The following is a 25,736-nucleotide window of genomic DNA, read 5'->3' on the forward strand; positions in this document are numbered from 1 at the left end:
CAGTGCCAGCCTACTCTTTACAGGAGGGGGTAGTATATACTTTGCTCCTTCGCTTATTCAGCCTCTCTAAAGCATTCTTTAGTCAAAAAATAGTGAAGAATCCAAAATGACCAAATACAGATGTCTTATCGCTATTACATGCTGTGAGTTTCAGTTTCAGTGAAGTACGCACCCCTTCTCCTCTGAAGGACATTGAAACACGTAATGTGAAACAACCATGCATAATAAAACATTTTTTATTTCATATTGCCACAACCCCTCCTGAATTTATGCATTACATTCACCAGCAAAAATGCATATGTGCCTGAAATAAAAGATGATGAGACAGGAATGTCATTGTATTTACTACTATTTCCTTGAAATTTCACATACATTACCATCTCACACTGCAGATATGATCATATTTTTACTTGCCAGGGAAAGGTGCAGGCCTGAATATATCTCTCAAAGATCATAATATCATGAATTAACATAAGAATGTTAAATTTAGAGGAAGAAATTAGAATAGTTCAGTTACTGAATGCCTATATTCCTTTAGTTCTTAAGCATTATTAGAAGCTTTCTCCCCTGTGGAGTTGTGACCTGTACGCTGAAATGGTCTTTGCCATGCTCATCCCCCCCATACTTCATATAACAACTTATTTTCCTGGTGCACAGACCATGACTTATTTACACAGCACTATCAGTGTTGCTAGCAATAAGTTATTTAAACATAGTCGGCTCTGTGACCAACTGAATAGTTTTCAATGTTTAAAACTGCTACTATCTTCTTGATCAATCAAAAATTTCATATGAACAATGTTAATTGTAGAGGAACGTACTTAGAATGCCATTTTTGTTACAAATAACAAGAAAAAGCTAACTATTTGGATAGGTTTCTGAAGCAACTTTGCAGCTTTTGGCCACACTGATGACCCAAACGTATGGCTCATATACTCAGGACTTAGAAAGTACAACAACAGAATGACTCAATGATTGCCCATGCATTGTTCTGACATATAGATAGACAGAGAGAGTAATTACAACTATTCTGCATTCGTATCAAATATCTAATACATAGGAATGTATCATAATGAGACATTAGTGGCCGTTGTTAGCATCAAACTACATGAACATAATGTAAAGTTATTTTCTATATCCTTTGGTTTTGTTGATAGAAATATGTCCACTAATGATTTCAAGAACTGCCCCTAGTAAGTAAGTCAAAATGCATAATTGCTACAAAAATCAGTATTAATGAGCTGTTAACCATTTACTAAATGAGGTACCGGGAGACAACTTTATATTCTTAATAAAATGTAATATAAAAGAACTGCATTATCTGTGTTCTATGTGGTTTAGACCAAATGTTTGTTTAAGATATTTTACTAAATTCTATGGTAATTTATTAGGACAGACATTAATTTTACCATTGGGAAGTTTTCATATTCACGAATGATAATAAAGAAAGGAGTGGGAATAAACATGGACCTTACAAGGTGTATTTGAGCATGAATTAAAGGGGCATGAATAAAAATTAGGTATTTTATGTGCTATCACATTCCAAAGTACAGGCTACATATACAAAACAGCACATAAGAACACTAAACATTTAATTTACGCTAACATAGGATTTTATTTTCAGTCTGTTTATTTTTTCTGATTCCATTTATCTCCTAATTTAAAGACTTAAAATAAAATAAAAACCCAGGAGAGTAACGTACTGAAAGCTTTTAATCCTCTGCTGTTTAATCCAGAGTAATGTATACAAATATATGAATTACTGAGGAATATAGATTTAAACAGAGCTTAATGGATCAATGCTTTTCTCTGAAAAAACACTCATCTGCAACTTCAGAAAGCTTCAGTATGGGCCAAATACTGCTTTGGCCAGTTTAACTTTTGAGGGTTTTTGGATGCTGGGACCCAAATCAATATGCTGACACAAATTTTGGTTTTGGGTAATACTCATTGAACAAGGAATGTATAAAAGTAGGGCCTTCAAGAAAAGAAATTATTCCTATCACTGTGAATAAGAATTATCATATATTTTCTGACAGCCTGTATCCTCACCTGGTTATATAAAAATAACTATTTGTAGTTCCGTGAAGTCAGCAGTATTGCATTGATTAATGCCAGCTGGCTTTTTTTTTTTTTTTTTTTTTTTATATGGCTTATTTTTGGTGCAGGCTTAGATTTTAGCATGACAGTTCTGGAAATCTGTCCACATGAACTTTTAAATTCTAATTTAACTTTCTAAACTATACCATTAAATGTATCTTTTACTTTATATTGTCACATTGGATTGTAGCTGAAGTCCCAGGACCTATTCCTGAGCTTCTGGTTTCAAATATGAGATCTGCTAAGGATCATCAGCAATCATTTGCCTAGCAGTAAAGTCCACTGACTGAGAATAGCTGACATGTTAATGACTCATGGTATCCAAGATTTGGGCTTAATATGGCAGCCTTACAACTATCCCAAGCAGAGCTTGATCAGCCTTCTGAGTAGTAGAGCTGAGATATTAAAAAAATTCATCTCTACCAATTTTTCCTTAAGATTTCTCATTGCCAGAATTTGGTAACTACGCTCTTAAATAGTAGATTATTAGAATAAAATCCCTCCAAAAGAATGTCCTCAATGCAAAATAAATGCTCATAGCAAATCAAATGTATCTTTCAGGGTTTTTCTTTGTTTTTTGGGTTTTTTTTTTTGGTTTTTTTGGGTTTTTTTTAAAGAAAACTTGTAAGGAAAAAAAAAAAAAAAACAGGGCAAACAGTGTGCTGCCCAACCTTTGGTCCCTAAGGAAGGCGTTCCTCATCCTTCTTTTGGTATAACCATTCCCATCACACAAGGTTAGTAATCATTCAAGAAAAAGTCTGAAAACCTGTACATGCTTTTTACTTGCATTTGCTTCACACAACAAAATACTTCTACAACAAACTTAAAACATACATTAAAATATGCCTTTATCAATCCACGTTTGTTTTATATGGATATGTATTCCTAATAAGAAGAACGCACTGGTTCTCTCCGAACTCAAAAAGAAAATGTAGCAGAAGACTTTAGGTTTAAGTATTCTTTCCTTTGCAAATTTACTTACCCCGGCAATGCACTCCTTCGTCATACCCATCAGAACAGTCGTAAACACCATTGCAGAGCTGGGACAAGTGGATGCATTTATTTGTACCGATGCAGCTAATGTAATTCGAGGTGCACTTGGCATGTGATTCCTCAGGACCTAAAAAACATACAGAAAATTTCTTATACATATTTTTATTTCTACAAGGCAGAGAAAGCTCTATATTGCATTTCCATTTTAAAGCTCAAGGCAACCCTCCGTGTATCTGCCCTTTTTGCAGATTTTAAGTGCATTGTCATCGCTGTATTTAAGAGAATTAAAATCATCAAGAAACGATTACTGCAATTGAAAGGAAATCAATATGCCAGTATTATTTCCCAAAACACAGGTGGTTCACAGGTGCTAAAATTAAGCTTTGCAAACATTAAAAGTATCACAGGATTTTCAATTGCCTTGTGAATATCGTGTCATATCAAGAGTCATAGGTACCAATATTTACATTCACTGTTGTGCTATACAGATAATTGTAGATATTTATGAAATTACATGCAAATGTTACATATTTATGGCTGCACTGGATCAGAGAAACTGTTCCTCCAGCCCAGGGGTCTGCCTCTGAAACTGGACAGTACGGGACGGTAGGGAGAAGGTCAGGATGCTGCGATTGCTCCCTTTGGGATGCTGTCCCAGCTGCAATCACTCTGTGTCCCCTTATCTCCGAAGTCTTAAGTACAGGGATTTCTGAGGAAGTTGAGGGATTTTTGAGGATCTCTTTTGTTTATCTCTTAGAGAGGGTTCTGACTGATAAAAAACCCCACCACAAACATAATTTCACATGATAAAGATGGAGATTTTTAACACACTGCAAAGAACATTTAGAGGTCTGAAGGGTTTGGCTCATTTAGAGGATGAATCACAGTTTGTACACAGTATACGATTAGCTACACAGAGACTGAAGCTGTGGAAATTTTTCAGGAAACAACTTAAAGCTCCTCGATTGCTTGTGTTGGAGCCTTGGGTCTGTGCTAAACTCTGACAGCTTGTAACAGTCCTCAAGGGAAATATACCCTAGGACGCACTGTGCTCAAGTGCAATATGCTTTCACCTTCTTCGAGGCACCAACTTCAAGATGAAGGACAGAAATCACAGACAGTAGCTGAAAGCTCCCTTGTAAGAGGGCAAATCTCAGCTTTGCTCTCTTAAAGTCAGCAGGAGAAAGCAAAGGAGAGTTCTGGGGGGAATTTATGATTTCTATCACAGATAGCTCTGTAGCACAGCCCATTTAATAAAAATCCTAATTTAAAAACCTTGTTCCAATTACAAAACTTCAATTAAAATTTCCCACTGCCATGATACGTACCGGGAAACCATCCACCATTTTGAGTGGGGACAACAAATACCAGCTTCCAGTGGTTTACAATGCTTTTGCCTGTATTCTGTCATGCAACCCCCAGCAGCGCAGGGCAGGTGCTCCCCCTCCCCAAGCAGGGCACGCACCCCTAAGGCGCGCGGATCCGCCGCGCAGAGGTACGGAGGCATGGTGTACGGAGCCCTGCTTCCCTCCCCTGGCCGTCCCAGCTTCACACCTCACGCCGACGGAGGGACCCCAGTTACACCCCCGAGGTATCGCTGGTTAACACAAACACTGCACACTGGTACTGGGGATAAAAAGGGCAACCTATGTGGGGATGAACGTACTCTGGCTCAAACAATTTGTGTGCGTTCAGGATGAAAAAGCCCCACATTTTTTATTGTGGCCACATGCTACATACTGTTTTTCAAGAAAACTGCATTCCAAAGTTAAGGATAAGGGGTCTAAGTACCTTTTGAACTCACAGAAACGAAACAACTCTTCTCATTAAGCTCTAGGTTGAAGAAGTGCTTAACAAATGTAGAGGTATTAAAACACTTCACAAATAATACATTTTTCCTATATTTTCCAGTAAAATATGGGAGGCTATTAACAACAGAAAGTCAAGAGGTGATTAAAACTTATCCTAGATGTTAGGACTTGAAGACCACGGTAGTGAGAAGCAGAGAGGTGTGACCTCCTGGTACTGGCAGAGATCCCTGCACCATGGAAGAAAATGAGAGTTGGGGGCAATGCGGCTCCCTGCCCTTCCCAGGCAGCATGGCCACTGCATCAGGCTTTGGGCATTTTACTTTTTTTGCTTGGGCTTCAGGCATGTTACTCCTTTTTTTGTTTGTTTTTTTTTGATAACTGAAGATAGGAGACTTCATCCCATGAAGCATCCCATGCATGCATCCGCATAAAGCTCGCTACAGTACCTACAGCCTCTGGCACTGCCCAGTGGACCTCCAGGACTGGTTTAACTCTGCAGAGCTTCCCAAGAAGAAAGCAGCTTAGGATAACCACGCACTCAGTGTCAGTTAGGTCATATAAATCTGCAAGGTTTGATTTGATTCCCATTTCAGTTGCATCAGGGCTTGAAGGCACCTAACATGTAACAAAACCAAACTGATTTTCTGATTTGCCATTTACAGCTTGCTTATTCACTGCATTAGACCAACTGTCAATAGAGTGTGAGGAGTAAAAAAGATCTTTTCTTCTAAAATAGAGAACATTCATTAAAAAAACTTAGCTCTGTGAAGCATGTAAACCATGGTACTTGCATTACTTACATATAAACCCAAGAGTGCTAGAGGGCTTTCAGCATTCATACCTTATCAAACAGAAAACTGAGATCTGTGACCAAAAACCTACAAGCATATATTTTTATCTTCTAAATTTAACAAGTGAAAAGAATGAATCTTTTAATTAACATTTAAAATCTCAATAGGACTAGTCTGATATGCTCCTGTCTGAAGATTTGGGGATTTCTCTTTCATTTGATGCTTCTGGCTTTTAAAATACAAGATTCCTTCAGGACACAAACATCCTGCAATTTTAAATACATTATCCAACTTAAAATACTAGTAGGGGAGCTTCCTAAAATAGATTTCTTTGACGGGGAACTGCATATGAGGGGAAACTGAAATATGCACCAAGAGGCATTACTCACATTATTTTGGTTTTAAGAGAAATTTTGTGCACCACTTGTGAAAACAGAAAGGTTAAGGTTGGAAGCGATTAACTTATTCAGGTGATTAAGATAAATCCATATGTACTTTCTGTTTCCTTGTTAGCACCATGCTTTGGAAGTCAACTTGACTTACTAACAAAGATGAACTTCAGTTCAAAAAAGCCCTGTTCTATAGAAGACTTGTGACCTACTTTGTCTGAAAAATGACTCTAAAAGGTGACAGGTCTCCAACAACGCCATCAACAACATCATCCAACAACGTCAGCGGAACAAGACAGCACGTCCCAAGGCCTCCCTGCCCACAATTCCTACCACTTTTCATTGAATAAAAAAATTAAGGGAAAGAAAGCTGCATGTTGCGATGCCTTTGAAGCGGCACATGCTCTTCCCACTGAATCCTACCCAGCTGCTGCACCTTCTGAAATGTCTAATGCAAATAAAAATGAGTAGCTTTTAATCTTGTTTACCCCTTTTCCCTCTTCCTCTAACAGACAGCCACTTCTGGCAGTGTTATCAAGTGAACTTTGGGAAAAGGAATTTAAAAGTGTTCTTCTTCAAAATAATCTTGGTGTATTTTACATCAGTGCAAGAATGCTAAGAATATAAAAGACGGATGGTGTCTTTTCTTCCCTTCAAATGACACAATAATTCCTAGCCTTGCCAGCTGGTGGAAAAATAGTCAAAACTACTGGCTGCAATTATGGTAATACACGATCTCGATGTTTCAAACACTCATACCAGGACACCGCTCAGAGGGCGAAGAGGATGGAAGCAGCCTTGCTCATGCAGTGCTGCGCAGCTCAAGAAACTCTGGCTCAGGAAGCAGAATATCTAGCTGCCTCCTTGGTGTAACTGTCTCTGAACAGACAGCTAGCTGAGCAGTGGTAAAAAAGCTGAGCCATAGAGCTCAGCTGAGCCAGGGCCACAGGGGATCCTGCCAGGGCTGGCAGCCAGGGCTGTCCCACCCCAACTGGTGGGCAGCTGGGGCAGCCCCAGCCCAGGGCACCGGGCACCTCAGTGGGGATGAGCCACCGTGTCTGCCCATATGTGGGGGTCAGGATCAGACCTGGTGAGGGTACCAAGGTCAGACGCAGACCGGGATGGCCAGGCAGGGCCAGGTGGACAGATTACTGCTTCTTTCCCCAAACCCTCCAAAAGGCAGGCTGTGCCCAGGAGCAGACCGGCTGAAAACAGAAGGACAGCGATTCATTTCAGATCCAGATTTCTCCGGCTGCTGAATTGACCGGGATGGCCATTTCTGATTTGGCCACACTGTGGAGCAAGGCCCACTGCACTTTCCCAGCATGTGAGAAAGCATGGAAGAAAACTGGACCGTGCTTTGGCAATCCCTGTGCAGCCTACAGTGAATCTAGCTGAAGTCCCTTCAAGGAAAGTGCCCTTACTTCAGCAGGGGCTGAGAAGAGGTGAGACCTTGTGATGTCCTCCAGCAGGAGACCACAGGATCAATCAAACACAACCTCTGGTTTCCCGCAAAAGTAGCATCGTGAGGAAGTATTAAAGGCCGCTGTCAGAACTAGCAGAGACATTTTACCACGCACTTTTGACATGGTATCTGTCTGGAATTTGTGCTTAACTAAAACTGTACCTGCCTCGCTGCAGGCTCAAGCTATACTAAATTTCTAACTAGAGAATGCAACTGAGAAAAATGTTGATTAGCAAGAATTATGGATGAACATTATTTCATTATGTATGTCTCCTTCTTCTAGAAACACTCCCCTTAATTTAATGTAAATTAAGGTACAACTTTGTGTGCTAAGTTTACTAAGGAGTTACAAAGTATGAATAAAAGATGTTTGCAATGATGGTGGAGATAGATAGCCAGACAAAAGGAGACATGCTACGGTGCCCAGCACAAATTCAAGGTCCACAAGAAGTTATTAAATTACAGTAAAACACACACCCCCCACTTGCAAATTCATTTAGAGATGCTCACATTTGACAGCTGTTACCAAAAAAGCATCAAAGCTGCTACTTCTGAGTTTATTTTTTCACCTCTGTCTTTCTCAGCTAAGGTTTTACAAAGTGTTTTTTCTTTCAACATTTCAGGTAAGTAGTTAGGCAGTAGCTTGCACTTTTAAATAAGAGACTAAGCAGCCAAATGTACATCCCTTTTACATCTCTGCATCCAATTTACTTGAAGACCAGCAATTTTCTCCCAGCTCTAATCCTGGGCTGTCCTCAGCCATAAGAAACAATTACACCAAACTCCGGGATGCCTTCAAAATTCCCATTTGTGTTGTACATCAGTGACTTACGGTTCCATCCTGCTCTCCTAAGTGTCTTTATGGAGTGAACCTTCTCCACAGTAAGAAGTTATCCTGAACAAAAACTTATTCCGCTGGTTCAATGGCCTTTGGATTCAATCCTGTTTGCACACGTAGGTGGCAACCCTGGAAAAGGTAGTTTTTGTACCTCTCCAGGTATGGAGTGGATGGAATCTGACCCAAAGATAAAATTGATAATTTCGATGTAAATAACAGAGTTCTCAAAAAACATCTTTTATTCTTCTGACTACAGCCCACATCCCTCTAGAGAGGTTTTGGTATAGCAGCTACCAAGGTCTTCTCTGTGGTACTACTGAACAAAGTTGATTAATGACTGTAATTAAGACAGAGTAGCCCAAAGTTTAAGGAAGAATAATCCTCACAACCTTTAGGATGTCTCTGGATTAATATGGTTTCAAATGAAAATACTCCACGTGGCTTCTCCAACACGCGTATAAGATGTGAGACCTGTTTCTCTCCGTTAACTCGCCTCCATAGCGTTGCTGATACCCCATTTCTACTGCGGACTCAGAGCACGGTATAGGATATTTAAGATTGCAGAATTGATCAAAAAAACAGTATTTATTCTTTAACACAGCTCTTGGCAACAAGAAACAACCTGCCACATAAAATACGGGATATAGTTTTAGAAGGGTGAGAAGTCATCCTCGCAGATCATTTTTTAAATTTATTTTTTGTCCAGTTCATCATTGATAACCAGGGATTTTAAAAGTGCTTATCTTTTTTAAAACTTGAAAACACAACATCCTAAAGTAATGTTTCTGACCCTGCCAAGACAAGACATACTGCACCTTAAAGATAGTTAAGGCTTAGGGCTAAATTATGGCCATTAGAAGAGGTTGCTTTTGTGAAAAAATTAGCGATTAATGGGAACAAGAAACTATACTTCCATGATTATTTTTTTGTGTGTTAAATGTTTGAAAACTTCCAAGAAGTTGAATCCTACATCTTAATTTCTGTAGTTACAGGTTAACATGTGAAGTGTAAACTAAACACATATGGTATCCCATGGTATCACAATTGCTTTAAAAAGTAATTTTTCACACAGATTAGATGCACACTTTTAATATCAAGACTTTGAAACACTGGGATAAATTTATGGAAATTACTTAAAATCTTTAGCCTTTGGTATCCTACATATATGCAAAGAAGGGATTTCATATTTAATAAGGATTTATGTATCATAAGTAACCCCTTATTCATTGCTACTTTTATCCATATGCTTTATTCAACCATGTAGACTGATAATGAATATAAATTTGAAGTCACCTTCAATTAAATCAAGTATTCAGCTTGTCCATGAAAGAAGGAGAATAATAAACACGTATGGTAGAATGTGGACAACTGAAAAGAAGAGGCAAGCAGGCGAAGTATTGTGCTGTTTGCAGCAGAACAACAGCTGTAATCTCTGATCTCACAGCATATTGTCCCCAAAAGAGTATTTCACAAGAAGGAATAAAACCAGTGGCAGCCAGTAGGTTTGTGAGTGTGCAAATGAACGGATAGAGTCATACTATAACTCATGATCAAATGTAAGAGACGACCTAAAGACGGCAGAAAGCAGCACTGAAACAAACAGAAACAAAAGAGAAAATGGAAGAACTTTAGAAATCAAAAGATGGCTTTGAGTCATCACGGTTTGCAAATCAGTCATCTGTGCTGATTCACAGCCCTTACGCGTCCGACGTCAAGTGTCTCGTCTCCCCTCTCTTCACAGACGGAGGAGCGTGAACACCATCAGCCCTCTGGTAACCGCCTCCCTTTTCAACAACAGCCTTTGGCTCCTTGTGCTTTGTACGGGGAGAAGAAACACCGCTATCTAAGCCAAAGCTTTCCAAATCCAGTCAGGGATTTGCACTGATCTTAGCCCATACTTAGAGCACGGATATATAATTTAGTCAGTCAAGAACTCGCGTTAAAAAACCAACCAAAACACCACCATTGAAATTTGTCTTCGAAGGATGGTGTCCAATTTTATGTGTTACTGTAGAGAAAATAGTTCAAAAGGTTATCTATCTGTAAAGCTTAACAAGTCTCGGAGGGGCACACAACACTCCAAATTCTGTACTCCTGTGATGGGTTTTTAGCCCTGGCACTGCTATTACATACAAATGAACTCACAGGTGCAAACCAGCGCATAAGCATGTTGGGTTTATGATGCTCTGCAGTTGCTTGCCTTTTCCTCTTTGTGTGCTTTTGTAAATACTACCAAAAAGCAAACAGCAGACAGTCTAAACCTAACAATATAAAAGAACTTTAATTGTTTAAATACTTCTTTTTGTTTAAAAACATGAACACAGTTTGCGTTCTGCCATTCTAATAACTCTGACAGGAGCTCTATTTGAGATGGCTCTCCAGCAAACGCTTTGCCTTTGGCTACCTTTTTCCTGATCGTTGCTTTCTCTGTGTCAGACACTTGCTCATCTTTGCTCCACAGATGTAAATAATTAACAGAGCCACAGGACTCATCTTTTCTACTGTAATGTAGCTGACAGCCACTGGAGAGAAGTAGAAAAACTACGTTGAAGGTTGCACAAAGGCTGATGAAGAGGAAAAAAAAAAAAAATTGAAAGCTTTCTAAAACAGCTCAGCTTTGGATCATTATCCAAAAAATCCCTCTAGGCACACACAGGCTGGGATGGGGTTGAAGTCGGAACACAGCCCTTTGGGTGATCAGGCCAAGAGCAGCCACTGAAATGGGGACCTGAACTAAAAGTGGGTTTTGCCTAACATAAATATTCCTACTAAAGCTGTAAAAGCCATGGAGGTGATCAGACTGATAATAGTAAAACCAGCTCATAACAGCAAAATCCACCTAGATTCCTCACTGCAGTTGGACATTTTGTATCCAAAAATTAACCTCAAATGGAAAATTCACCCAGCCAACGAGAGAAAAACCTCCTCAGCCAACCCCCATCTAATACAACAGTTCTACAAGATGGGAGTGATTTTTCACTGAACGGTTCTAAATTTAACTGCTTCTGGATTGAACAGCATGACCATGTGATTTTATTTTTTTTAAAAAAACAAAGTTATGGGTGGTCTGAGAAATAACGGCCGCAAAGGGAACACCAAACCTTGCCTGCCCCCCAACTTTCCTGCAGCCTCTCTAGTTATAGGGAAAAAGCAAAGAACAAACGGCGGCAGAGGCAAAGAGAAGGGGAGAGGAAACGAGACTGGAGTCGCCTGGAGCGTTCCAATATTCTTTCCAAAGAGTTCATACACTGTGTCAGAAGATTAATGTAATAAATCAATTAACAAACATATAGTGCTTAAAGACTGCCAAACTGTATCAGAACGAAACTTACTTTAGGGGAGATGGTAATGCACATATATAACTGTACCTTAGAGAGGAACTGACAAGGACCTAAAGTCCAAAAGAGAAATATGTTTTGATGTGATTTTTTTCTTTGCGCTTGCATTTTTTTCGGATGTCAGTGAAAACGTCTTGGCTGATATCACCAGCAAGGCTGCATCTTTACGCAGTAAGGCAACAGAGAGTTGTAAATACAAATACTGGAAATGGGACTCACAGAGTTTTTAAACCTCTGATTTTTCTTAATATTATTAAGTTTCACCCTCAAACTTCTGATTTGAATTTGACATAAATGAAAAAAAAATATAACATTGCAAAATCTACATAGTATGGATGAAAATGGATTATCTCAAACAAACTATTAACACCCCCACCACCACCTTTGCAGCCAGAAAATACTAATAAAAATATGTAGGTATAGAGAAAACAGGTTGGTGTTTGGAAGCAAGAATAATGAAGAACCCACAAGAGGACATAATGTATCACGTAATTTTTTTTTAAAAATCAAGTCTTTTGTCTTGCAAAATTCAGTGTGCCAGTCGTGTTTGATTAAAAACAACAATAAAACAATTCTCACCACCTTAATCATCCATCACAACTGCCCTGAATAATAGTTACACATCAACAAGTTTTAGTATTTTTATATACTTGCACAATGACCGCAGCTTCAACTTGTGCCATAAAACTTATCATACAGACAACAAAAGACAGAGAATTTATGTTCTTTGCCACAGTCCCTAAAAATTAAAGCGCTAAACCACACTCTTACTAAGCTCTTGCGTGTACGATATATCAGAATATAAAGGAAGATCCTTGTATGTACCTATACATAAGCAAAAGCCCTGCAAATTTATATTCCCTGGTTATTTTTGGAGAATGGATTTGCAAATATTTGTAAATGAAGACTGTAGGAAGAGAAGAAAAAAATGTTCTCCATTTTCAGGAAGCAAAAATAATTAATATTCTGTGTACTTGCAGAAACAGAAATGCTTTGTTAATGGATTTTTTTTGTGATTTACTACAACACACTAAAGCAGTATTTTATGAGCAATGAAGTAAAAAATGAATATTGTCTCATGTAGATGGTCATTCCTCATTAGCTATAAGGAACCTATTTTTAATTTGGAGATTCTTACTTAATTAGTGTCACACATCTCAAGGCTTTCTTGTGTCAACTCTTGTAATGACTCCATGTCTATGCGCCATACAGAATGGGCTGCTAAAAGAGTCTCAGTTTGAGAAAAATGATAATGAGGTGAACAAAAGAAGTGTTAATTACTTACACAATTAGAGTACCTAATACCAGCAACGCTGTAACACATCAACACTTATGTAATAGATATTTACATATCCAAAGTGTATAAATGTCAGTGGAAAAACGCATGTAGATGTTCTTTATAGAACAATATAGTGGTGCAATAGAACAGCTGGGTACAACACAGAGTATATCTGAATCTCTGTAGCATACTACCTCTATTAGACATCATAAAAATGTGTCCAACTATATTTACACACATCATCCATATATATATATATTCTATTCTATTGCGTTCCAGCTTGGCTCTTCATTAGACTGCAGAAATTCTATTAAAATAAGGGAATAGTAGGAGTTATTTACTGGATCATATCTGTAACAAGCTCTGGAAATTTTGATGGAAATCATTCTATGGCCATTTATGCACCCATGCACAACCTCAGAAATGTCTACGGGTCGAGACAGAATTTACTAAATTCATGTTTGCATCAGTAGAACTGGAATTCAAACTTAATTAGTTCACAAGTCCCAAAAAATGTGAGATTTCACAGGGTTTGATGAGATTTATAACATAAGACACAAGTGTTTTAAAAAGAAGAAAGGACCAGAACATACACTGATACCTTAACTTCTTCTTTTAAACAGCAAAAAATGAAGTTTCCATTTCATTTGAAATACATTAAGACTTTTTAGTAGATGATGTTAGTATCAACGTGCATCTTTTATTTATGATTTTGGGGTAGAAATTTACCATTAAAATGTGCAACTGTGTTCTACAACCACATGAAAATTTAGCGTAGAAGGCTAACATTTTCTATGTAGTTGAGCTGTTTTGGTTTTTTTTTGTTTTTTTTTTTTAAAATGTGCATTACTTATTCATTTAAAAGATTATCTTATATGTGTAATTCAGCTTTACTGCGGTAACTCAGAAATACATCTCATGCATTTTTAAACTGAGCTAGGTAGTTTGCAATCATAAAGTTACTCATTTTTATTTTGTACACAGACACGTAAATGTAAATTACATCTAATTAAAATAAACTGTGTGACTTGTTTCTTCTTATGCAGTCACGCACTGAAATGATGAGAACCAATTTTAATTGTTCTAAGTACAAAATTTAATGCTATAAAATATTTAATCAGGTTTCTTGGAGTATACACTATATCAAAAAGGTAAAAATGACAGGGCTTCACATTGTATAGACACTGAGGGTCCTATGTGATTCAGTATTGGCCTATAACTATAAACTGACCTGGAATGCCTTTAATTTCAACCAAAAAGTAACATATGTTGTAGTGTATATCAAAGTAAAGTTTCCATCTTTCACAACATATCCATGTCCTTACTTCTTTAGAAATAAATATAGGTGAACCAAAACTCACATGGGCAAAAAATTAGAACAGCTGATAAAAAATCCTGTATTACTTATAGGAAATGTTAAACTAGTAGTTCTCGGAGACTTCCAAAAGGCTTTGCAGTGTGATAGGTACTACAATTCAGAGAGAAAATTAGTTTTCTATGTTTACCAGCTACAAAATAAAATAACCTTCCCTCCCCAATTATGTACTCCTAGAATAATTCTAAAGAGGCTTTATTTAACATGATTCAGCCTTACCTGTATCTTTTTTCACAATATAAACCCCAAAGTCCCTTCAGATAACAGCACAGTGAAAGCAGACAAAGAACCTGTATTAGACCCAAATGCAGTAAATCTCAGTGAACAAGCCAACACACTCTAGCCCTTTCAAGCTAGATCTTCCTCCATTATTGGACATATACTAATGAAATTCATGGGAAAGTTCCAGCTCATTCAGCTCCATTCCCTTTGAAACAAGATTTTGCTGAACTCAAGGCCAGGCCACCTCAGCTGCGACTGCATACAAGCACCTAGAGACGTGATCCTTGTCCACCAGCTTGGCAGCTCCTGGAGCTTTCTGCTGGCGCACAGGCAAGACTGCCAAGAACTGAAACACTCACGGTTTATCCAAAGTAATGCTTTAAAATGTCAGTTTCAGTGAAATTCTGTATAATAATGTTTGAAACAAAAACTGGTAGTTCATCACTAAAATGATACTCCAGCACACTGGGATTTCCAGGAACCCATGCCTGGCTTGTAACAGAATCCTCACCAAGAGGAGGGGACAGGGGCATTAAAGTCCGGTCAGTCTGAAGAAGCAAGAACAATTTCATGTGAAATGAAGAGGAAAACCAGTGGCAAAAAAGTATTATTTGCCTTCTGAGTTCTGGTCCCCGAGGAGAGCTACAGAGCCTTTTTCTCTCTCATCAGCCAATAAGATAGTTTTTTCAGACTTTTCACTGCTTATAATGTATTTAAAGCTTTCCACCATGTCCTAGAAGTGCTGAACACTTCAAAAGACTCAAGAGGAAAGGGAGCATAGGGACTCTGGTAGAGGCAAAGGGAAGCGAATGGTAATACCTGAATGCTAATACCTACCGAACGCTGGAAGACAATAACCCAAAACATGTTCAGCTTTTCATCTTTTCCCATATCTGGCAGCATTACTTCTAAAAGCAAGAATGCCATAAAACTGAGGAAATGATATAGTTGCAATGTGAAAAGTCTGACCAAAACCTGCTATGCCTAAATGTGACTGATCACTACGATGGGAGTAAGAGCAACTCCTGCAAGTCTCAGGTGTGACCTACTTGAGATGTTCCTACCTGGCAAGGCGTGCTGTGAGGAGGTATGGTAGACCTACTCCCAAGAAAAAAAAAAATGAGGAAAGAGAAGCAGCTGGTTGTCGTATTTCGTAATGGTAGATGCCCCATCCCTGGAAACATTCAAGGTCAGGCTGCACAGGGCTCTGAGCAACCTGATCTGGTTAAAGATGTCCCTGTTCATTGCACAGGGGTTGACTAGATGCCCTTTAAAGGTACCTTCCAATCCAAAGCATTCTATGATCTTCCCTTCTCTTCCCCTTCCCTTCTCTTCCCCTCCCCTTCTCTTCCCCCTCCCCTTCCCTTCCCTCTTCAGTAAAGCAACATTGTGAAGCCACAAGATTCATTATTTGCGACTAGGGAAATCACTTCCATCAAGGGGAGCTTGAGACAATGCTTACTAAACAATCCAACCCTTATTGGTACTCGTCAAGGTCTAGCAGAGAGGTGCAAGTCACAAAAGTCTTTAAAAAGCATACTCCAAAATGAGAAAAAAACCTTTTTGTTTTATATAGCAATATATTTCAATGGATCCAAGCCATTATTAAAATCCTAGGTTTACAATCTATTCTGAAAAAAAAACAAAACCCAAAACAACAAACCCTAACTTCTTGTTATGAAATTATGACATAAAATCAAATCTGTTCCATGCAAATCTATATGAAGTAGTAAAAAATTACAAAAAAATTGACAAAGTAAACAATTTGTCTTAACATCTGTGCATTCTATTTTTAAGAAGGTTTTATGTCTCCTCTAGAAGTTTATGGTGATAAACTAATTAGGTAAAATTAGAATGTTGAAGAGAGAAATGAAGATATGCTTGTATTTTTAAGAGTAATAAAAACAGTTTATTGAAAGTATTTAATCTCTTTCACAATAGGACCAGTAGGGAAGAGATTCCCAGTTAATCACAACAGAGTGTGCTGAACTGGACTTATGATAGCTGTTAAGACCATTTGCCCCAATATGGGGCTTTAACTGTCAAGAATCAAGATTTAAAAATGTATTCAGGTGAATGGTTGTAATGTTTTCAAACATCAAACCCAAGAAACTGTCAAAGTGGTTTATAAGCAAGATGTATATTATGCTGGTTTTATATATAATATTCTGAACTTTAGAACATGTTACTCTGTCAAAATAAAAGTGGAGTTACTGTCTAGAACTTTTTTACTGTCTTCTCCTAATACACTGTGACCTAACAGTTTCAGGAAAATTCAATATATAAAAGACATTAGTTGAGACTGGGTCTATATTTAGCAAACAATCTAAAGTTCTTGTACAGATCTATAAACAAATCTTTTCAGATTTAGACAGGAAAAGCACACAATTGTCCCTGTAATTTCATGATAATTAAAAAAACCCTTTATCAAATGTGGAGTAGAAAAATATTATCCTTCCCTTTGATTTACCTGTAGCAATACAGACCTAGGCCATTTTGGTCTGCAATAATTTTCTGGTATGAAGTTGGTAGTTTCAACTCCAATTCTATACTGAGCTTTACATATAAGGGCACAGAATCTTGCCCTTAAAGAACAGTGGCGATACTAATGACATCAAGCTGACTATTTTTCTATTACAATAATAATAATAAAAAAAACCACACCAAAAACTTTAAGACATAGTTCCTAAATGCTCCTAGTGAATCAGTGTTCAGTAGTTCTTGCTGCAAATGAACAGTAAAATGGAGGGGCTTTCTGCAGCTGTGAATAAGTGCTGCAATTTAAGTATCTCTTGAGCTGGGACATTTGTTGTTCACTTTAATAGAAAAATGGAAATTTTCCAGGGAAGTGACAGTACTTAAAAATACTGTTGGGGTACCGGTGGTTTTTTTTGGTTTGTTTTTTTTTTTTTAAAGTCTACAATGGTTGACTAAATAATGACAGAAAGTATCTATCTGATAAGTACAGAAGACGCATGGGTGAGTTTGAATGCTGTCAGAATTATTTACACTCTTTACAGTCAAGATTATAGGATTACTAGTTCATTTACTTTAATATAATTTCAAGAAATTCCTTTTGTGGTTACTGAACCTATCTGCTTTGCTCTTGCATTCGGTGAAGCAAAAAGTCACTTTATTCTGATGAAAGCAGCTCAGAAAGAAAAGACTGTAATATTCATATTTTACTTGAATACATTCCTAAGGACTTTTAGGACATATATATTTAAAGGATTCCATTTACAGACTGCTGCATTGACAATGTTATCCTATTAATCTCAATAGTTTGCCTTTGTGCCGTATATTTCTGGGTTAGGACCCAAAAAGTAACATAATTATGTTCCTTTTCTTAGCATTGCTTAGCTTTCATCCACGCTCAACTCCTATTAACCTTAAGCAACTTCCACAAGAACAGGATGTGATTTGAGTTATCTCATGTTCATATTTTTTTAATGTTCCGTTTCTTACACCTCAATGTCTCTTTATTTCCTTCCAAAGTAAAGCAATCAATGGCGTCCACAGATATTTTGCTTTAAAAACATTTTGCAAACACTTAATTTTCTGTCTGTTCACTACCTGCCATGCCTTCTAAAGTTCTGGGTTCATCCAGAGCATGTAAGGCTTATGGAGTGAAATTAGGTGGAATTTGGACAGCTAAATTCAATATTCAGATTGGAAAAGTCTGCAAAGCTCAGCAAGTGATATCCATTTTCACTTCCAAGTAGCACTATGTAGAAACACCTGAGATAGCTCAAAACAGAAGTGTTTGCATAGCACACTGAAGCGTGGTAGAGATGCTAGCTCAGCTGCCACAAACAAACTTTAAATTAATTTAAATTAATTTACCTTGATCATTAGCTCCAGCTGGGATCAACCTGGGCTTTCAGTGCTGCAACTACACAAATGCTGGTTCTTATAGCCCTAAGGCAAAGAGAAAACTGAATATTGCTTATTTCCTGGCCAAAGAACTGAATTGCAGGTTAAGAAGGATGGGACTTGCTAACAGACTGAAGAATTTTTATTGTATTTTTTGTGTTTTACTGGAAAAAGATGGAGGTAGTTACATTACCACAGCTGCCTTTTTGAGAGCTGTCCACTTGCTGCACAAATACTCCACAGCAGTACGCTCTTTGAACATGCATAATATTTCAGTAGAAAGCCCACAGGGATCCAATGTTGTGCCAAACTACCCGTATTTGCCTTGTTATTCTTGCATAAAAAAAGAAAAAAAAAAAAAAGCCAGAACCTCTCCCTAGTGAAATCTGCATTTGTTCTCTGACTAAAACCAGAGACCAAACCTGAGAGCATTTGCTTTGCTATCAATTTGTGGCAGTTGTTTCGCCCATTTTCTGCAAGAAATTTTTGATGCCCTTCTAAGTCCAAGAAGATCAGTTAAGAATATCAGTAGCTGGAATGACTTTCTATCCCCATTTTGCTGTTTCAAGAATGATGTTTCATTCTTGTGCTGCTGAAATTTCAGTTTTAAAAGAATGTAGAAAATTTCTTTTTTCCTAATCTTTGACCTACACATCTCAATTATAGAGAGTATAAGTAAACAATGGAGTTGGAAGGAAGTATTTTAAATGTAACTTTTATTCTTGTTCTTTCTCACAGCAGCTTTTTGTTTTTTCCCATGCTAGAGATGATTAAAAAAGAGAAGCCCACACCATGAAGAACAGTCTCAGCCTCTGGACCTCTTAACTACAACAAATACTTGAAGAGAGGCCCTTTCTCTCTGCTATTATCCTGTGGATGCTTTTATGGCAAAAAAAAAATTCAATATGCTGTTTGGGGGACCTTTCTCCCATCTTTTGTTATCTCTGCCTCCTGGTGGTCTTTGTTTTTTGAGTTTTTGTTTTTTTTAAAAAAATACCGCTTTTAAGAACTTCTTTAGTCCTGACTTGTTTTCTGCTTTTCACATTCCTTTCTCTGACAGACACTGGTTTTCCCCCGGTGCATTTACTTTAGACATTAAAAGAAAGGTATTGAAGCTTAGATCAGAATATTGGCCCCATTTTTCCTTGCAAATATATGGCCTAATTTTCAGATCTGTTCTTTGGTATCTTATTCTTCAACTTTGCTTGTATCAGGTTTGCTTCAAGGTAATTCTCTTTTATCAGAAGAATAGTCACAAGTAAACCTCCCGGCCTATGAACCAGTATCAAAGTACATATCAAGGACTTTATTTTACAGTTAAGCAGAAGTGCTTTACCCATTTACTTTCATAAAACAACAGTTGTGAGGCTCCTTGCTCCAGGCAGTGGCTCATGTGAATACTAGTTTTAAAAGTTTCTCCCCCTCATGCTGCCTACAGAGTAGCTACAGAGTCCATCAGTAAGTACAGATATTAAAGATAAAATAAAAAAAAATTATATTAGTACAAACATATCTGCATAGTCAAAGTGACATTGGAACCATAGCCCAGGATCAGAGGCGCATGCAGCAAATGAAGGAAGAAAAAAAACCAAACCAAACCTCAAGATCTACATTTGCTGTAACATTTTTGTGCACTTTTCTTAAAAAGACCTACAATATTTGCTGAAAGGCTTTGATTGATGAGTAAGAAAACAGCTGCTTCCTTAATTTAAATGAATTGGAAAAATAAGGTCTAACAGATCTCTATATATTCAATAAATGTATTTGTATGTCTACAAATAGAGAGAGGGAGGCTTTATCTGCTGCCATGGAGGTACATTCATATGGAGAAAGGTAAAAGGGAGATTTGTAGAGCTCCATAAAAGTTCCAAAACCTCGTCAGTACTCGCATTGTTTCCCTGGTTTATTTACTGGTGTGCAGACACAAACAACTATTACCTGAAAGATTTTCCATCAGAGGTCTAAGTTAACTTGCTTAGTTCCCAGTTAAGCTTAGAGAAATTGCCATGGTTTCTGAACAAAGAAGTCCATAGACTTAGGTGCCTAAAAGCAGAAAGCTATTTTTTAGGAAGTCTGAGACATTCGGAGTTTCCAAAAATCCTGTGTTCTCAATGAATTATTCAAAGTTTAAATTTTACACCCACAAAATCAGTTTATCAGACAACTGAAATCCTGTACTTCTACTGCCAGGATTTTCACTGTTTTAACAAGTGGATTTCGAGACAGGCGCAGCATTTTGTTCATCATTCAGCTTCTTTTTCAGAGGCATTACATTACTTGACGTCTAATTGCTGTACTGAACATCCTCTTTCCTGTTACAGAGTTTGACTTTTACACAGTTTTTGGGGAGTGTACAGCGAGCTTTGCTTTCAGAGCGACCGTGCCATCAGGGTAATGGAATTCACGCTTGGCCTATTGTGCAGAACTGCCAATTTTGCTCCTGCACGGCTATTTCATAGCATGACTTTTAGTTCACAGCAAATCTCTTCCCTTTCTGAACACGAACTGCAAATTATACAATTAGTGTCCTTTTATATCTGAAGAAAGAAATCTAAATGTTAACTAAATACATTTTTTCCTCTTGATGTGCATTCACAATGGCATCTCAGTCTTCTCAGTCCACCAACCACACACAACTAATAGTTGTTTTTTTTTCCTTCAGACTTCCCATTTAATCTCATTTCTAAAACTCTATTTACCACCAAGATTTCACTTTTCTGAACATTTCTGTATCTTTGTTTTCATCAGCTTCAGTTAGTCCCCGTGCCACAGCAATTACAAGGAGACTCTACATTTCACCAACTTTCTCTTAACTTCTAGAGAAGTAGATTTCCCAACAGATCTCAGTAAAAGCAAAGAAGACTTTTGTAACAAAATGCAGGCAGACTTCAGAATGACCCCCCCATCATTTATAGAGATTTATGCTTTAATTTGTCTTATTTATTGAGAATTTTCTTAGGTTTTCTATTGTTAATCTTCATTAGATATTTTTCTACAGCTTACTTTTTCCTTTCCAAATAGAAATGGAATAGGAAGAAGAAAATCATTATTGTTTTCTGAAAACGGTCCCCAGAATGTTGTAATCTAGTTGAGATTTCTCAACTGGAGCCAAAGAAACACGTGAACTTGAATTTTCCACATCTTTGATGAATACTCTAGCCACTGGATTATTCCGTGCTCTCTGATATATCATAACTTTCTCAATAACATATAATTAAAACTGATACTATCCATGTAGTGTGTCTACTTCAACATTCAGCACCTCCTGTTCACCAACAAAATCTATAAAATTTAATATAATCACATAACTCTTAATGTAACAATGTATCTCTCTGTCTCGCACCGGTTCATATTTTTGTGACTATACCCTAAATCGTCCATTACTGCAGCTCTTAGACAACATTGGTAAGATCAGTAAGTAAAATAATTTTGTTTTGCTCTGCTTTTAATGGGCAAGTTGAGGCTTCTTCAGCCTGTAGCTTAAACTGTTCAGCATTTCAGATACCATCTGGTTTGTGCTGGACACATGCCATAGGCAGACAAATACTTACAGAAAGAGACTTGGTTGTTATTGCCACATTCATCCTTTGGCTCTGTTTTTTACACTGCAAGCCTTTCCTGGTTTATAACCATATTTACCTTCATTTGCAGGAAATGATCCTCTTTTAACAGACTACTATACGATTTATTTTAAATACAGCATGAACATGAACTGAGGAAAATGATCAATTTTTATAGGGCTTGGGACCTTCTGCTACCTCCCATCGCTTCTCGTAAGAACTGCAGGTAGTGTCATCAGGTCGGCAACTTTTAGACCAAGAAGAAGTGATGCAGCAAGAGTTACCTCAGCCTTGACAGACAACTCCACCCCCGGCCCATCATGCACATGTTACAATTCAGTGAAATGAAAAGCAGTTTTCAATGGAGAAAAAATGATTTTATGCCTGCACTGAAGTTGGCAAAACTGCCTCATAAAGAAAGAAGCATTTTATATCTTTTTTCCTTCCAAGTTTTGAAAATGACTTAAAACATTTTTTTTTTCCTCTCCCCCCCCCCCCCCCCCGCTATCTCTCTCCAGGTTTTATGGAAGGATAGTTTTCCTTATCAAAGACTGTTTGAAAGCCTAGAGGCACAGTCACATGTATGCACCCACAGAGCTGGCAACCAAATACCTTAATTCTCATTATGTCTTCTAAGAGCTTCCCAGTAGAAAGCTGTAGGTAATTAAACCCCTTCTCCCACCTGTACGCAATTTTGCAGGCACCATGACTGCTGTTCTGTTTTATTTTACAGGAACTTGATAGGACCACGATCCAGTAGTGTGGTGATGCTGGGAAGTCAGCGCAACCCCAGACATCCCTTGAGCATGGCAAAGTTTGATCATGTTCATCCTGGAACGCAACAGTGCCCTGCATGTTACAGAAATGGATTATCACTTTTGATTCTTCTAAGCGTCTCCTATTCAGCCAAGCGTGCCATCCTTCAAACCCATATCTTTTTTTCTGGTGGCAATGCTGTAACCACTAGCTCAAACCCTTAGATCAAAATTTCTAAAGCCAGACTGCTTGTTTGAAGGCTGCATTGTCACAAGCAGCTGCATTAATTAAAGTAGAAATCCAAATGCTTTTATAGTTATCGATGCTTTGAAGGAATTGAAGCTTTTACAAGCTGCTTTTCCAGCTGTTATCTCACTTTTTCACCTAGCTCTCCCTGTGCCTTCTTGCAAGTGTTTTTTCCCTTGACCTGAAGTCATTTACAACTTATCTATGTTCAACAACTGGGAAGAGTGCTTGAGTGCCTTGACATCTGTTTCCATACAGCTAGAGATCTCGCCGTCACCCTTGATCTGAGGACAGTTGTTGACATGCACAGAGATTCAAATGATTGTCAGATCTGACTGTAATCGGTCTTTTGTAGAGCTTCAGTGAGCTGCTGAACAGTGATATAATCTCAGGAGAACACGTCCCTCAGTGCACGAGCTCTCTGACATTTCGTCTTTAGGCCAGCATAACAATCAGGCTCTGACCCTGTTTTGCTGCTTAATAAAAAACAACCTTAAAAGTAAAGGCAAAAGGGAAAAAATACTTACTCCTCTCCAATCTAAAACCTACACTCTCAGCAATGAACAAGCAAACAACAAAGATAAATAAAAGTAAACTAAAATCCCACAAATGAGCACCATAGATACGGTGCATTTTGTCAAACTGCGTATCGAAGGTGCATTTTAGTAATTCAAAACTCTCCCAAATTCACCCAGAATGATGAGATTTGATTCCGATTGAGTTCATTATCATGATTATATAAAAATATCTCTCTGTCCCCTATGAAATGAGTAAGCCAAATGTTAATCCTTCCAAACTACAGGGTGTAAGTGAAGGCCAGGATGTCCCATTGGTCTTCAGGACATGGAACGAATCTTGTCGATTCTGGTAATAAAAGGTGGGCAGATTGGTAGGCAGGTAGGGAGACAGATTGGGTATTTTGCTTATTTGTTACATTATCTGAACATATGTCAGAAGAACCATCATCATGAAAGGAAGGGAGAGCACAGAGAAGCATACCTATCGTTGATTTTTCTCTTTCTGCATTAGATGACACATGCAGAAAGCATGCGAAAACACCATTCTACATTGACAGAGAGAGACTTCACGATGAAAAAGGCAAATGTTAGTAAAAAGATACAAGATAATATATGTGAAATAATTTTAAGAGGATGACAAACAGCAAGATCAGGAAGGACGAAGAACATTAATTACATTTATAACAGAAAAATGCTTCGAGAGCACTGGTTTCAATGGATAGGTCTTCAAGAGCAACAGCAACTTTTATTTTGCTGACCCTTTAATGAAGTGCTACCAACTTCTAGTCAGAGAAATAATTTCTGAAAAGTGTTACTAAGTCGCTCAGCAGAAGCCACTCTTGATGTATTTGTAACTGATTTTTTTCATCCTTTTGTATAGACACACCTGATCTGGGTATTCAGTAGCAAACAAAATCTTTAATCTGAGCAAGCAGACAACGTAATCAAATGAGAAGTCACTAGCTGGGAAAAAAACAATGATAAAAATAAAAATCAGATGAAACATCCAAAAAAAGCCATAGTGGTAGCAAGTAGAAGACACAATGACAAAACATAGAAAAAAAACCTGCACAAGAATCTGATGCAGATCTGGTGCAAGTACCTGGGGTTTCACAAACTAGATGATGATGGACTTGTCCATAATGCTATTTTGAGACAGGTAATTATTTCACCAAAACGCAGAAGCATGAAGCTTCCCATGCAGTTCTCAGTAAAACCACTACATTAAGAAGAGCCCACGACATGTATTAGGTATGTCACTCATTATTCACACCAAAAAAACGCTTTCATACATGAGCTCAGGCATTAATATAGGGTGACAGACTGGATGGCCATCAGAAAGTAAAGTCCAGGCTGGGAATCCTGCACACACCACCTGTGCGATGGTCTCATTACTTATGCTATTTATTCAGAACTACTTAAAAACGTTTTAAAATGACAAATTACCAGTTTGAAGCAACATACATAATTACCGGACAAATCATTCGCATACTCATGTGGAACACACAAGCAGGAACTGAACACTAGCAGAAACACAGCTCAGTTGCCTTTAAATTAAATATTGCTAATAATTATACAGTATGTAAGTGCAGCTAGCAGGTACTCTGCCATAGTCTTTATGTAACATAACCCCTCTGTATTAACCTCACAAACGAAATAAGAACTATTCATGTGGTTTAATACAATTATGATCTTCACAGTCACCACTTGCTTCAAATAAAAGAAGTCTACTGTACTATGGGACCCCGTAATTCCCCAGAAATGCATATATTTATACAAATCATCAAGAAATACTAATGTAAAAATGTGACAGTTTGATTTAAATAAAATGATCAAACAAGCTTTAAGTCAAGATTTCACGATGATTTTCATTCCAGCCCCCGAATTCCAGGAAGAGATGTCAATACCGATATGTCCTTCTCATTTTTCTGAAATACATATTTAGCTCCATTTAACATAACCAATGAGGATTTAATTTGAAAAAACATCAGACCAGGGGCTAAAGGGTATGTTGATGGAGACACAGTATAAAAATTATTAAATTCAAGTAATCAAATATACAGGAAAAGCAAAAAATGCATGCAAGATCACGCATAATTGACTACATACTCACTGCATACACAATACATTTTTGATATTAGACCCATAATTGAAATGTTTCTTCTATTTGGAGCTATTAACA

At 37.7% G+C, this 25,736-nt stretch overlaps 1 protein-coding gene across 1 annotated transcript in view; it reads right to left on the reverse strand.

Annotated features, from left to right (window-relative positions):
- LRP1B (LDL receptor related protein 1B) overlaps nucleotides 1-25,736 on the reverse strand; it is a 595,001-nt gene that overhangs the window by 471,653 nt on the left and 97,612 nt on the right. The window contains exon 3 of the mRNA XM_035897882.1: nucleotides 3,083-3,220. The gene's annotated coding sequence lies outside the window, so the exon portion shown is untranslated. The remainder of the gene's footprint in view (nucleotides 1-3,082; nucleotides 3,221-25,736) is intronic.

Source organism: Egretta garzetta, unplaced genomic scaffold, assembly GCF_000687185.1.
Source record: "Egretta garzetta isolate BGI_Z169 unplaced genomic scaffold, ASM68718v1 scaffold197, whole genome shotgun sequence".
NCBI classification, from domain to species: domain Eukaryota; kingdom Metazoa; phylum Chordata; class Aves; order Pelecaniformes; family Ardeidae; genus Egretta; species Egretta garzetta.